The following is a 15,760-nucleotide window of genomic DNA, read 5'->3' on the forward strand; positions in this document are numbered from 1 at the left end:
GGATATAATATATTAAGAAAAAAAGGGCAGATTTCATTACCTAATTCCTGTTTCTCCGACTGACCTCTTACGCTGTCTAGCCAGCGTATACATACACGTACGTCTATTCACTCTAAACTCTCATAATAATTGTATAGATTTTTTAATTTTCTTATGTTCTACTTATTACATAATTTTTTTGATACATATTTTTTTTCCTATTACATGCATATGAAAGTTATACAACTGGTTATAAAACAAAATGTTTTTCTTTCATTTTGTGTGTGTTTGTTTTACGGTACATAGTTTTCTGCTAGTTATTTATTTCATTTTGTTGAATACTAAAAGGTAGTGGTTTGAGTAATATACATGTATATATTGGAAAATGAGCTTTTTGTCTAATATATAAAGAGATACCGCTTACGACAAGAGTTAGACGTAGCGCGTTGCTAAAGTAAAGATGCCTACTTGGCAGCAAACTCAAAACATATAAAAATTAAATATTATGAAAATAGTTCATATACATGCTTAACTATATATTACGTGCCTTTTTTTACCTAAAGACTTTAGGGTGAAATTAATTTTAAGGGAATCCCCATAAAAATACTTTTTAACAAAACAAAAAGAGTAGATAAGTTTGATGGGTTGAGTTAATAATTTGTTGGGAATTTCTGAGGCCTTTATACACAGACAATAAATGGTTTTCTTCCTTATAAATCTAAAACCTTGAAAAGTTCTGTAATCAAAAATATAAAAACGGTAAGGTTTTTTTTTTTTTGGTGCAACATAGATTTTGTATCACACTCATAGTATAATACTGTTTAGTACTCGTACTTTAAGGAAATTAAACTAAGTTATATTGACTTTTGCTTTAACATTTTTATTTACTTTCTACATAGTGAAGCATTAATGCATTTGATGTGAGGTTTGTATGAAGTACCAGTCAGAAAATAATGTTACTTAATTCGATTTTGTTAAAGTACAAGTACTTAACAGTATTATACAACGAGTGTCATACAAAATTTATGTTGCACAAAAAAAAAGAATTTCACTGAAATGTTTATTTCAAAAAATTTGAATACTCATATTAGAAAGTATTCGATAGAAACTAAGTATGTACAACATAACTACGATAGTCTACAATAGTCCCACTAAATTTCTACTTCAAGTTGCTCATATGAGTATGTTTTAAATAAGATGAATGTGTGCAGAAGTTAGTTTGTACGACTAGTTCATAAATTTACCAAACGAAATAAATTTTCTTAAGAAATAAAGTTTTAGGTTTGTTATCTATGATGCTTTTTTATTTTTCTTTCGTATATTTAACTACATAATCTAACAATTTTCGGAAATTTTTTCTTGTAGCTTGAAACGGTCCACTTTGTGAAGGGTAATTCGTGAAGGAAAGTAGATCGTGGTATAACGGCAGACAGAAGAGCTGAGGAGACACGCAACTAAAAAGAAACGAACTCAAAAATTAATCTGATTTAATTCTTGGTATTTATTCAAATTTCTCAATTGACAGAAAAAAGGGTCTTTAATATCAATCAAATAAAATCATAAGAAATTAAAGAACTGAAATCGATTATCTTACAAAATGAATCATTTTTTATGATTGAAAACAAACAAAAAAAAAAAGAATTTTATGTATAATTATTTTTGCTTCTGCGAAATCTGACTTAATTACAGAACGTGATTTTTTACAGAATTAAGAGAAATTAAATGACAAAATATTGACGAGATTCTATCAAATCACCTGATAACATAAAAAATTTACATCATCGCAGAAGACTCGTTTTTGTAGAATCCCCCTTATATCTCCCCGTCACAAATATTTCACATTTGAACATCAGATTCGTTTACCTTAAGTCTAGGCGTGAAAACTATGTTATGATAACTCAAGATACGACTCTTCAACAGGAGAGTTTCAAAGTTCGAACAATAATAGTAAGACGCATATGTATAAGATCGCTATATATTAGAAGAAAAGCATCGCGAGTAAAATCAAAACGTACCACGGTTGAATACCTCAAATTCTTTATGGATGTAATATGCAAAAATCAAAAATCAAAAATTAACCAAGAGAAGGGCACAGAATTCGAGCACACATACAGTCAATACTACTGTGCAAATCGTTACACGAGAGCGTCGCTGATTCAATCAAAAACTTATTATAAAAAATAAATAAAAACCCTTAAGGATGACACAAAAAGCGGTCAGAAGGTCACCTCTCGGTTGACTGAACAACCGGGGATTTCTACCGACTAACTAAATGATCCCACGAAGTGAGATCAACGCTTGTCATCAAGCTTAAAAAAAAAAAACAAATCGGATTCTTCCCCAAACACAATAAACACTCCGTTAAAAGAAAACTATGGCTTTCAAGGCAAAGGAAACACGGGAGAAAAACTCCTCCAAACTAAATCACGCTCACCGGGAGACTCAACATGCACAAAAAAATCTCCTTCGTATCCGATCGCTGACCTAAGGCCACCACTTGGTTGATCAATTGAGCAACCAGGGATTTCCGCCTTTTTTGGTCTGAACTCATCAACTAGAGTTGATGAGAAAACGATATCGGAAATCAAAGGGAACACTTACTCCTTTTACTGTGCAGCAATCTGTAATAATGTCAAAGTAGCTAAACGATTCCCAGCGACAACTAGACGCACGACTGGATTCCACAGGTCCCCTTGGTACTGCTGCCAACGTCGTCCCCTCGGAGGCGAGCCGATCTAACTGCCCTCACGAGCTCTCTTCCGAACTCCTCTCCAGCGAAACCCTACTCTCGGACCCCGTCAAGCGCCACCGTCCCGGTGCGCGTCCCTTACAAATTCCATTCTCGCGCAGTCCCATTCTAATTTTACCCCCCAACGCTCTAGTGCACACACACACACAAGGTTCCCCTATATGTGTACTCTGAAGCTTATTACATGAATTAAATGACTATTTCCAACAAAATTTATGAATAAATTAGTAATTATATGCATTAAAAATCTCAAATGAGTTAATTATTCAACTAGACTTTATTTTCATATCTTTTTTACGTATCGATGAAATCCAAAAGTTTCAAATTACAGTTATTAAATAACTAAGTAATTCTCACAATGTACAGTTTTTTATTATGAAACGACGTACAAAACCGTAAAAGCGATGTAAAACTTGAGTTACTTTAAAAATTTTGTTATTTAATGATTTCTTATTATACTACTAGTTAAAAAACTAATTATTAATGTATAGTTATTAACTACCCAAATCGATAAGTTAAATGAGGCTTACGTTTACAGCTAGTTATTGAGGACATTCCGGAAAATAATTATTTTCCTGTCTTATCGATCAGATTCTGCTGATACTATTACAGCTGTGTTACACGACTTATTGTTAGCAGCTGTTCTATTCAACAATACGTAAATCAGTAAATTTCTTGACTGTTTCTTTGACTTATGGCACATAGATAATAAGAATGAAAAATAAGGTTATGTTTTAATCGTCTGTCATCTCATTTTTCTGTTTGAGCTTTGAATGTTGTTACCAAATTTGGGCTTTATTAACTATGAGAAATGGTACAGTTAAGTGATAGTACTTCTTTTTCCAATAAAATAATTATTTTTGTAATAAGTTTGGTTAATTAACTCGATACTTAAAGGGATTCAATTATTAAGGTGAACAATTATACGATTCTTTGGATTATCTATTATTTCTAATAAATAAATAATTTATACTTATTGTAAAAATCAAACTCTTTCTACAATTAATGCCTGTGAACCAACTATAAAGATACGTAGGAATAGTACTAATAATAATTTAACACTATCACTAAAAAATTATGAAGTTTATTGCCGATAATTTATTAATTTATTAAAAATCCCTATTCAGATACTAAAATTAGAGCGTTCGCGTTTCAAGCGCACGAAATTCAGGGTTAGGACGATAGGATATTGATGTATTAGAGATATTTAAATTTTCGTGCATATTCAAAATTTGCCGCTGAAAGTATCCTACCTCAGTAATGCCACATCTTGTTTGGCTTTGTTTAATGGCTGTGAGTACACAAACATGTACATACACGACATCGATTTGCTCAATATATTTCATCAATTCTATTATTATTTATGGAACGATTTTAGATTATACTATGAGAGAGTCATCTGACCGCCTCCCTCCTCTTCCAAGACATTGTAGTTCTCTAAATCTGCATAACACGGTAAAATGCTATATACCAGAAGCCTATTGAGAGGAGAACTCCTAACGCTGCGTGCTTTCTACTAAGACATTCGAAAGTACCTGTAGCCAATATTACACTGTTGGCAGCTCTGCTTGGTGTAAGAACATGCCTATCCAAATTATACACAAGAACAATTTGGCTTGCTACTAACTTAACAATAAGACCATTTCTCAAACACTGAGCTTGTTTTAAGCATTTTGAGACATACATGTCTAGTTTTTGTTGTTCTAACAACTTTTTGAGCTATATTTTTCGGAAAGCTGTGGAGTCGAATTAAAGACACTAAATTAAACAAAAATAGATTAAGCATACCGGCAAAAATACTTATTTTATGATATTTGAAAATTCGAGTATGCAAATCTGAAATAAATAGTAGCGCGGTCGCCGAGGCTTCGTCTGCTTTCTCAAACTTATCTCGTCGCACTTCTGCGAGACTAAATAAATAATCTTATTTACAAGAATAATAGACGAATTATAAAAATCGTTTCACAAAAGATTTTTGTAAAATCTGTTTTTAAAATGATCTCTTTAAAAAAAAGATTTTCTACATTCTTAAACATAGCTTCAATTTTTTTGATGGGATAAAAAAAGTTAATTAAAATGTGTTTTGCTTTTAAATAATAATTAACAAATGATGTATTCTTCCATATGAATATTGTTTATGTGTGTGTGTTTTTTTATTATTTTCTGACACACATCTCATTGAAATTATTAGGTCGCACAGGAACAAAGCAGACGAAACCTTGGTGACCACACTACTATTGACTTCAGATTTTTATACTCGAATTTTCAAACATCAAAAAATAAGTAATTTTGCCAGTAAGCTTAATGTATTTTCGTTTAATTCAGTTTCTTTACTTCAACTTCACAGCTTTTCGAAAAATATAGGTCAAAGAGTTGTTAGAAAAACGAAAACTAAACATGTCTGTCTCAAAATGCTCAAAACAAGAGCAGTGTTTGAGAAATGGTCTTTTCGTTAAGTTAGCTGCAAGTCAAATTTTTCCTGTGTACAATTGGGATACAAGTGTTCTTGAAATTAAAAGAGCTGCCAACAGCGTGATATCGGCTACAGGTACTTCCTAATTTTATAGTAAATATCACGCAGCGTTTAGAGTTCTCAGTGGCTAAGGTGGTAGAGCACTTGATTCTTGCCGGAGGGCTTGAATTCAAGACTCTGCTTTATCACTTTCTCCTGGGGAACTCTGTAGTATTTTTATATGATCTATAATCACTTGGATATTGTATAAGTAGGCAACTGGTATAATGTCTTTTACCGAGGCATGCAGATTTACAGATAATAATAGAGAACAACGCTGCCTCAAAAGAGGTGGCGGGATAATAGATAAAACAGATAACTCTTTTAGTGGAATTGTTCCGTAAATAATCAATAATACGAATAAGTATTAAAGTATATGTGGCTAATCAAAGTCGCATATATATATATATATATATATATATATATATCCGCAGAAATTCAACAAAGACAGACAAGACGAGGCGTTGCTAAGGTAAAATACTCACTCAGCAGCAAATTTTAAATATCCATGAAAATTTGAATACATCAATATCCTGTTATCCTAACCCTAAATTTCGTGCACATAAAACGTGAACACCTTTATTTCAGTATCTGAACAAGAATTTGTAATGAATTAATTTATTATTAACAATCAATTGTATAACAGTGGTAAGTTATTACTTGTACCGTTTTTTTGGTCATTGAAGACAAATTAACTGTATACAAAATTTGATTTTCATGATAAATATAAGTAATGGATGATAAATAATGAATAATCCAAGGATAATTAAGATTTTTTTCCTTGATAATTAGATCCTTTTACGTATCTAGTTAAGCAACCAAATTTATTAAAAAAATAACTATTTCATTGGAAAAAAGTATTGCCGATTGACTTTATCGTTTCTCATGATTAATCAAGCCTGTATTTAGCAACATAATTTGGAACTCAGGGACAAAAATGAGATGGCAGACGATTAAGACAACCTCACTTTTTTTTCCAACCGTGTATTATAAGTCAAACACGCAATCAAGAAATCTACGGATTAACGATTTGTTCAACAAAATAGCTACTTAGAGTAAATCGCGTAACACAGTTGTGATACGATAGGATCGATAAGAAAGGAAACTCTAATTATTTCTTAGAGTCCTTTCAATAATAGACTGTAACTCTATGCTGCATTTAACTCAGCGATTTGGGTAGTTAATAATCATTCAGTAACAATGAATTTCTCAAATTGCATTTCTTGAGAAAATTTATTTCGTTAATTTTTGTAGGGTAACTTTATAAACTATTTGCACAAATTAACCTCTTAAATTTTTATATTCAAAAAATTTTCATATGAGCAACTTTAAGTAGGAATTTAGTGGAACTTTTGAGTACCATTGTAGTTATGTTGTATAGACTTCCTTTCTATTCAGTACTTTCTAATATAAGCAATATTTAATGTAATTAAGTTTTTTGAAAAAAGTATTTACACAATGGTATTTTCCTGAAGAGTTATGATTTCCTTATAATAATAATAACTTTTAACAAAACTCAAAAATTAGGTAAGTTTAATGTGTTAAGTTAATATTTTGTAAGGAAAATCTAAAGCGTTTGTACTCTTACAATAAATATTATTCTTCCCAATGAATCAGTAGCCTTGAAAAGTTTTGAAACTGAAACGTAAAAACAGTCAAGTTTCTTTTAATTAGTGCAACATACATTTTGTGTGACACTCGTAGTGTAATACCGTCTGGTCCTTGTACTGTAACAAAATCAAACTAAATAATATGGACTTTTCACTGGTACTTTATGTAACCAGTCAATATTTTTTAGTTTGATTTTGTTAAATTACGAGGACAAGACAGTATTATAATACGAGTGTCATACAAAATGTATGTTGCACTGAAGAAAAGAAAAAAAAAACTTGACCATTATTACACTTTGATTTCAGAACTTTTTAACGCTACAGATTCATTGAAAAGCATAAAATTTATTGCCAGAGTATAAAGGCTTCAGATTTCCTTGCAAAATATAAACTTAATACATGAAACTTACCTAGCTTTTAGTTTGCTTATAAGGTATTCGTATGGGTTTTATATCCTTGGATTTTCAGTGATTTTTTAACGAATTTTCATCTCCGTAAGTCATAAAACAGTATTAACGTTAGGAAGTCAACAGATCTAGAAAAAAATGATGTGAGGTTATCAAAAACAATATTATAAAATACATACACCATTGTTTTAAAAAAATTGAATTTAACTGCATATTTTTTGTGCATTGTAAATATAATTACAGATTTTATGTATACTTTTTCTTTAAGACAAATTCATTTCAATATTTTTTATTTTACTACACTGCATCTTTTAGTTGATTTATTATTTAAATGTTGTGGTTAAGCTGGTGTCAACATGAGTCACGTTTGATTAATGAGGATTCGTAGTATTTAAGAACAAAGTAACTGAATATTTAATAATTTCCTTTTCTTTTTTTGAATCTTAAAACTATTCAAATTTCAAGGAGGGAAGATCTTACGGACAAATTAGAACCTGGATTAATAACAGAAATGTTATCAACAACTTTTGATAAAACACCTTTATCAATTTTGGCCTGGAATAAGAAATAATATTCTCAAAAATGTTTGTAAATGCAGCAAATGTCAAAAGATAAAAATTGAACAAATAAAAACAAGGAAACTCCTGGTGTTCATATACACACCTATTGAAGCTTTTGATAAGGTTTCGATTGATACCGCTGGTAAACTGAGAATGACCTAAATGGTAATTACCGTTTGTTAACCATACAGTGTACTTTGACTACTACATCATACTTACTTATTGGAACAACTCATGAGAACTCTAAGGACTAATCATCTATTATCTCCAAACAAACGGATCACAAGAGCGAAGTCAAGCTGCCTTAGCTGACTTTATAAGGACTTACTCTGAAACTTTTAATGACTGGGATAATTTGGCCAAATTTGCAGCTTTTACGTATAACACGCGTGTACATGCAGCAACAAATTTTAGGCTCTATGAACTAGTATTTGGGAGAGTAGCAAGGTTGCCCTTGAAGATACCTAAAGACGAAAGGTTACAAACTTACCCATTATATTTACAAGGTCTTATTGAGCGACATCAAGAAATGTAAATTACAGCAGAAAATCAATAAATAAAAATGAAAATAGAAGCAAGAACAAGACGCGATAAAAAAATAAAGCATTTAAATGTGAAACTAGGAGATTACGTGTGGGAAAAAAAAGAAGTACGTTCCCATGAATTTGATCGCTTTTATAATAAACACCTAAAAGTTAAAACAATTTTTGACGGAAACAATGTGTAACTTGGAAAAGACGATGATGAAAACACACAGATAAACTAAAACTAGTTCCCCAATAATAGTATCCTCGTAAGAATTATATTCTACATGTCTTTCACAGAGAAAAAACACAACGATGCGGATTTCATTGGCCATCTTAATGACAATAGTACTGGAAAGTTGCACAGATTTAAGCTATGCTAGTCATGGCAACTATAGCATAGAACCACTTGAAACTAACCCTGGAATATACAATGGAAGAATTGGTATTACAAAAATTAAAAAAGGCTGATTGGAAAACAGTGACATGGCTGGATATCAATCAATTCATATTGGAGTACACGCCTACTAAAGGATTAAACAAAACCTTTCGATATTGTATTGCACAGTTTGGTTATTCTACAACACTGTTGAAAATAATAAATACAGTACTATAAATGCGGAAGAGAACATCTTTCTACCTCCCAGCATACGAACAAAAAGACTGACACCTTTTGGAATTATTGGAAGCGTTGCTTAAGGACTTTTCGGCTTAGTCACAGAAGACGATATCAACGTTATGAACACTAAAATCAACAATTTTCATACGGACCAAAAAAAATATGTTAAGTTATATAAACAGAATAGCCATATTTTTGCAACTTCATTTAAAGTATAATAAATCAAATGGATCAAATACGAACCCGAAAGTTGCAGAGTAAACTATATCCTCTTTTTATTTTAATACCTAATGTCATTGAAGCTATTATAATGATAATAGCAATACTCGTCAGTAAAGCAAGAAACTGTTTCAAGAAGATTACGAAACGTAGTATCTCGAAAAAATTTATAAAACGCAACATCAATCCACTGAACGTAGAACCCCGAGTAACAATAAAACAAGAACCAAAAGATTACGAACCAACTGAATTTTATGTCGAAATTGAAGAGAAACAAAAAATACCTAAATCATCTAAAACTAGACCTACAATGAAATCGCGGAGTTTGATACTCCCACGCCATACACCTAAAAAGTTGAAAATGGACTCATAAATCAATCGTAATTTGATACTATTTTCCTTCCAGGCTGCACGATGAACCCTGACTATGAAATAACCATAAAAACTAGAGTTCACGTAAATCATCTTTTACATAAAGTTATTGAACAATTAGAGAATAAAGGGAACATCAAGGAAGTGCACATACTTGCATATTTACGTAGTTATAAACATTAAACTATAACCACCAACTACAATAGTGATTTATTTACTAGAAGAACTCATGAAACACTAACTATAGGAGAAGAAATTCAGACTCTTTCTCCTTTTAGGATAAGATCCACTATTAGCACAGCATTTTATTGTCCAGTCTCATCTTTAAAATGGGTAATTCTTTTACAAATCGAACACCTGTCTGATCGACACCTCTTCGATTTGGCTGAAACTTTTTTCACGGATTCTATGTCGAAAAAAAAGAGATGCGTGTCAGAGGAAATTTGTTTTCTTTGCATATTTTCGATAATAGAAGTGATCGAACATTTGAGAATGGCAAGTTTTTTGGCTCGGAGACTTATTTTCTTAAATTCATAGTTCCGAATCTTTAAGAGCTACAAAATTATTACCAATTGCACTTTTGTAGCTGACGGATTAAACTTTAAGAAAAAAATTTTTTTTACAAAAAATACTAACAAATTTAAATTGTTATTAACAACTTAATTGTTAAAACCGATTTTTAACAAACGCCCCCAAAAAGAATCAAGTTTTTAGTAGTTTCATCGCATTCTCTGTCAAATTTTACGTCAAAAACATGTTTTTAAAATATAGTACCATTCCAATTATTATTGTTAAAATATTAATTTATGTAGCGCGTGACGGCCAAAAAACGATTTTTTGCTAATAAATTGAAATCTGTTCATCGTATAAAAAAAGTTAAATGTAAAAGTTGTAGATAATTGACAGATCTACAACTTTTGTGAAAAATTTTTTTTGACATAACCTCAAAATTTCAAATTAAATTGCAAAAAATGTAAAAAATCAGCTTTGCAACAATTATTTCTTAGCAATTTGCACAGACAATAATTTATGGGTAATTTATTTTGAATCGAATCTCCTGACATGTTAGAAAACCAATCTTGATTGAAAACAAAATTATTATCAAGCGTTGAAAAAAAATCCATCCAGTGCGTAACTTTGACATGTGGGATTTACTTCATATTTTAAAATTATTTTTGTTTTTGGAACTTCGTTTTTTAGCATTAATAATTGTTTTTTGCATGGTTTTTTGGTTTAATAATAAGTTTAAAAATAATAAGTTTTGTTTGCATTTCTGAATGCTTAAATCATGATACTGTTGCCGTTCATCTCTACCAAAGACAACTGATTGAATTCATCAAAAGTAATTTGCCAGGTGTACAAAAAATAATATATATGTCCGATGGAGCAAGTGGACAATATAAAAATAGGAAGAACTTTATTAATCTTACGTATCACATGGAAGACTTCAAAATAGCTGCAGAGTGGCATTTTTTTCCCACTTCACATGGTAAAGGACCTGTGACGGGATAGGTGGAACTTTAAAACGACTAGCCTTCAGAGCGAGTCTTCAGAGGATAAACAATCCCATTCGAACGCCACGAGAACTATTCAATTGGGCGACAGAATCACTGCCAAACATTACTTGTCGCTATTCTACAAATGATGAGCACGAAGAAGAAAGAAAATTACTATCAGAACGATTTACAATAGCTAAAACAATAAAGGGAACCCTAAAATATCATTGCATGATTCCAATATCTTGTCAAGAATTAGAAGCTAAGATATTTTCATTGCATGAAAAAAAAAATGTTGCGAAAATTTTCAAGTAAAATATACTATTAAACTGTCAAGGAGAGTGCTAATTTTACTATATAAATGTCGTTATTTCAATAAAGTACATATTATATATTAAGAAGTATTACATTATTTTTTATTACGTGATTTTTTTAATTTACTAAAATATTTTTTTATCATCGATTATTATTTATCAAAGTCTTTCATGGCAGTGGTGGCTAATACAACAAACAGGGAGATATTACTTGACGCGCTGGATATATTATTTGTTTCAAACGCACTGGATAGATTTTTTTTTCAAAGCTTAATAATAATTTTGTTTTCAATCAAGATAGGTTTTCTAACATGTCAGGAGATTTGATTCAAAATAAATTACACATAAATTATTTTCTATACAAATTGCCAAAAAATAATTATTACAAAGCTGATTTTTTACATTTTTTGCAATTTAATTTGAAATTTTGAGGTTATGTCAAAAAAAATTTTTCACGAAAGTTGTAGATCTGTCAATTAACTACAATTTTTACATTTAACTTTTTTTTATACGATGAACAGATTTCAATTTATTAGCAAAAAATCGTTTTTTGGCCGTTACGCGCTACATAAATTAATATTTTAACAATAATATTTGGAATGGTACCATATTTTAAAAACATGTTTTTGACGTAAAATTTGACAGAAAATGCGATGAAACTACTAAAAACTTGATTCTTTTTGGGGGCGTTTGTTAAAAATCGGTTTTAACAATTAAATTGTTAATAACAATTTAAATTTGTTAGTATTTTTTGTAAAAAAAATTTTTTTCTTAAAGTTTTATCCATCAGCTACAAAAGTGCAATTGGTGATAATTTTGTAGCTCTTAAAGATTCGGAACTATGAATTTAAGAAAATAAGTCTCCGAGCCAAAAAACTTGCCATTCTCAAATGTTCGATCACTTCTATTATCGAAAATATGCAAAGAAAACGAAATTCCTCTGACACGTATCTCTTTTTTTTCGACATAGAATCCGTAAAAAAAGTTTCAGCCAAATCGAAGAGGTGCCGATTAATTATTATCAAAATCCGTTCGATTTGTAAAAGAATTACCCAAATTTATTATATGGTTTTAAGTTTCGTGTAGTAAAAAAAAAAAAAAAAAAAAAAAAAAAAAAAAAAAAAAAAAAGTTTAAGCCTTTGAGATTAAAACGCCTGTTGTATTTTATTGCAGCTGCATATTACCTAATTGCTAATTTTTTTTGTTATGTTAGGATTTAACATGCATCAACACTGCTTGTTCCGTTGTATTGAGAATCCGAAAATATTTTGACATAGCACGACCGAAAAGTTACCACCAAGGCTGATGATGAAGTACCGGTCGTAAAAGGACCAAGTATCTGAAGACTTTTTGCCCATTGAATGATATTAATTATATAAAATTCCAAGCCACGAGAGATGATAGAAGGGATTTATACGTGGTACTTACCACGTATTGCACCAAAGGAGCAAACATTAGGGCGTATAACGAATTCCAAAATCATGGAGTTCGGTATGCTGACAATCAACGGACACGCAACCAAGAACAAGGCATAACAATACATACGCCATGCGGAAATCATGTATATACATGCGAATGATAATTGCTTGGTATGCTGTGTACAATCCAAATTAAAACCAAAACAAGATGCAATATTTGTAATAAGAATGTCGGCCAAGTCAAATAGGACTGTCACCACGACCTGTGTTGTAGAATAGGAAACAACACTAATCTCAAACGTTAACTTGGACTAACAATAATAGGTAATACAAATAAGAACATATCAGGGAAAAAAAGACAAACAACAAAGGTGGAAAATAAAATAAAGATCAAACCTTTTTTTGTACGAAAGTATGAAGAAACCTCAACTCACATAACTATCATCAAACATTATACAATCATTTTATCATCAAATGCCCAAACTATCAACCCAATACGAATCATATTTCGTTTTTAGGAATAAGTTTCTAGCACGAGATATATATATATATATATTTTAAATTTAGTTCATAACCTTGTTTTTATAATGTTTACTTTAACATATATTCACCAAAGACAGAAAAATAGTTTTAAGAAGGGAAGGCTGTCAAGTGACGACTTGCGTAAATAAATGAATTTTTATTTTATTTTACGTTGCTGTACATTTATTTTCTCAGTAATAAAATTTTAAGACTCTTAAAAGAGTCAAACTTAACAAAAGTCGTCTCCTAACAAAGCTGACTGTGTACTTCGTGTCTCTTCGAAGTGTCAAGTGACAACCGAAGCGAGCCGCTAAGCTTAAATACATGAAGTCAGCAAGTACCAGCCCCATAGTATGTAGAACAAAAAAGTTTTAACTAAAGCTTCACGCAAGGTGCATTTCTTCGCACAGCGTTTTAGTTAGTAGCTTTTCACCGCTCATCGAGTGTGGTTCTTAATTTTTTTTATATCAACTCACAGTCACACTATTTAAATCATAAGAAACCTGTTGAAATTACAATTGTAATAATAAGATAAAAATATAAGGAAAATGGAGTTGTATAGAGTGCCTCGTTGCATAAATTAACAATACCAGAACAAGAGTAATACCGAAGGGTTGTACAGAGTTAAAGTGCTGAAATTATAATTTGATTGCACGTCATAAATCGAAGTCACATTTTTACTGGCGTAAAAGTTGATTGGTGACATTAAAGACAGAGACTAAATAACAGAAAATAAAGACAACGGTATAATAATATTAATAATATATACATTTCACAAACATATCATCCTCTCTCTCTTCTTTCTTATAAACTGGTTAACAGTTGAACAGTCTGCTAGTCCCGCAGCCCGTCAGAGAGTGTGATACCGAAATCCACAAACATTCAGTTTTTATTAGATGATAAGGATAAATAATTACAATTAATTATTTAACAATTGTTAGTTTTTTGTCAGTTAATTTTTAAAAAATGAGACTTTAAAGGGTTATTACACACTTTAGAGTCAATCCATCAACTTTTGTCTTTGATATAAATATTGTATTTACAATTAGTCATAATAAAAAATAAAAAAAAATAAATTTTTTTCTGAATTTCACCGTTTTGCCACCAAAAATTTTTTTTGCAACTTGAACAACTTCAAATATCTCAGTCAATTAACACACTTTTTCTTCCAACGTAATTGCATTTTTCATTAAGAAGCACAAATTTACAGAAAAAAAATGCTCTAGCTTACTTTTGTTACGTAGCAAAGGGATTGGTAAGGAGGTGCGCTGCGAGAATGATGAGTACTTATTACCTTAAAGACTTCTATTCAAGATACCACATCTGTAAGGCAAAGTCGCGCGTGTATTTCCGTTCAAGACTTGTCATGTCCTCCCATAATTGTCGCCCGGTATCTTGATTTAATAACGCTCGAGTGTCCCTATTTAAAGATCGCTGGGCCTTATATTACTTTGTTCTCCTACCGTCAGTGCCCTTTTTCTAAGGTAGCCTCGATGTTATTAAGGAGAGTCAGTATGATATGCATTGCATATCGTACGTTACACGTCCGAAGCTACGACGTCGTCACCCTCGATGACGCTGACTTTTCAATCTATCCAGAGTTGAGCCTGTAAACTTGCTTACGATTGTGCGTGTGTGTGCTGTGCTGTATTATGTTGTCTGTGTTGTTTATGCAGTTTAGTATTTTATATTCATCCTTCCATTCAATTGTAGAGAACTACTGTCTTTTTTACATTAATATTTTCGCTCTTTTAATCATTAAGTCTCCTCTCACTGTGTGTTGAGTGCATAACAATATTAATTGTATATGCGCTTTACCTTATACTACAACTATAAATGAAATTGCCACAAATTGAGCATCTGCTTAAGGCTACTTAACATAAAGTGTTGTTTCATATACAAAATAATACATTTGGAATAATATTTTGTTATTTTACATGGTGTTTGTATTTTATTATTTTACATACGCTAGTTTGTCATTCATTTATTCATTTATCAAACAAAAAAAATTTTTCATATAAATTTATTATCATCACTATTAAAGAGAAAAGAAAATTCTTTTATGTCTTTGTCTTACGGACTGCACCATCGATACAGTCGAGCAACTACCAGCGCTCATACCTACTTATTTTCTAAATGATTTATTTCATGTATTGTGATCAACGATAGTACTTTTTTGTATATAATTTAACTTGACATAACTTCACTGTCATTACGTATTTTGGAAAAAAAAGATAATTTTTTCTTAGTCTTGTCCTACCAACTGCTGTCATGATGTATTTTGAAAACAAAAATTCTTTCTCATCTTCGTCTTACGGACTGCGCCCCCCCCCCCCCCCATACAGTCAAGCGACTCTGGCACTCATTCTCGTCTACTTATATTGTTATTATTGTTTTTAGATTTACTACGTTAATTTACTTACGTTCATTTAGATCATACAAAGCTGATCACATTCGAC

At 31.0% G+C, this 15,760-nt stretch overlaps 1 protein-coding gene across 2 annotated transcripts in view; it reads right to left on the reverse strand.

Moving 5' to 3' along the window:
• Lis-1 (LisH and WD40 domain-containing Lis-1) overlaps positions 1-15,760 on the reverse strand; it is a 360,764-nt gene that overhangs the window by 264,450 nt on the left and 80,554 nt on the right. The gene's annotated exons all lie outside the window — the stretch shown is intronic.

This window comes from Copidosoma floridanum, unplaced genomic scaffold, assembly GCF_036245765.1.
Source record: "Copidosoma floridanum isolate Cflo_tuat_1 unplaced genomic scaffold, Cflo_Japanese_pri ptg000034l, whole genome shotgun sequence".
NCBI lineage: Eukaryota > Metazoa > Arthropoda > Insecta > Hymenoptera > Encyrtidae > Copidosoma > Copidosoma floridanum.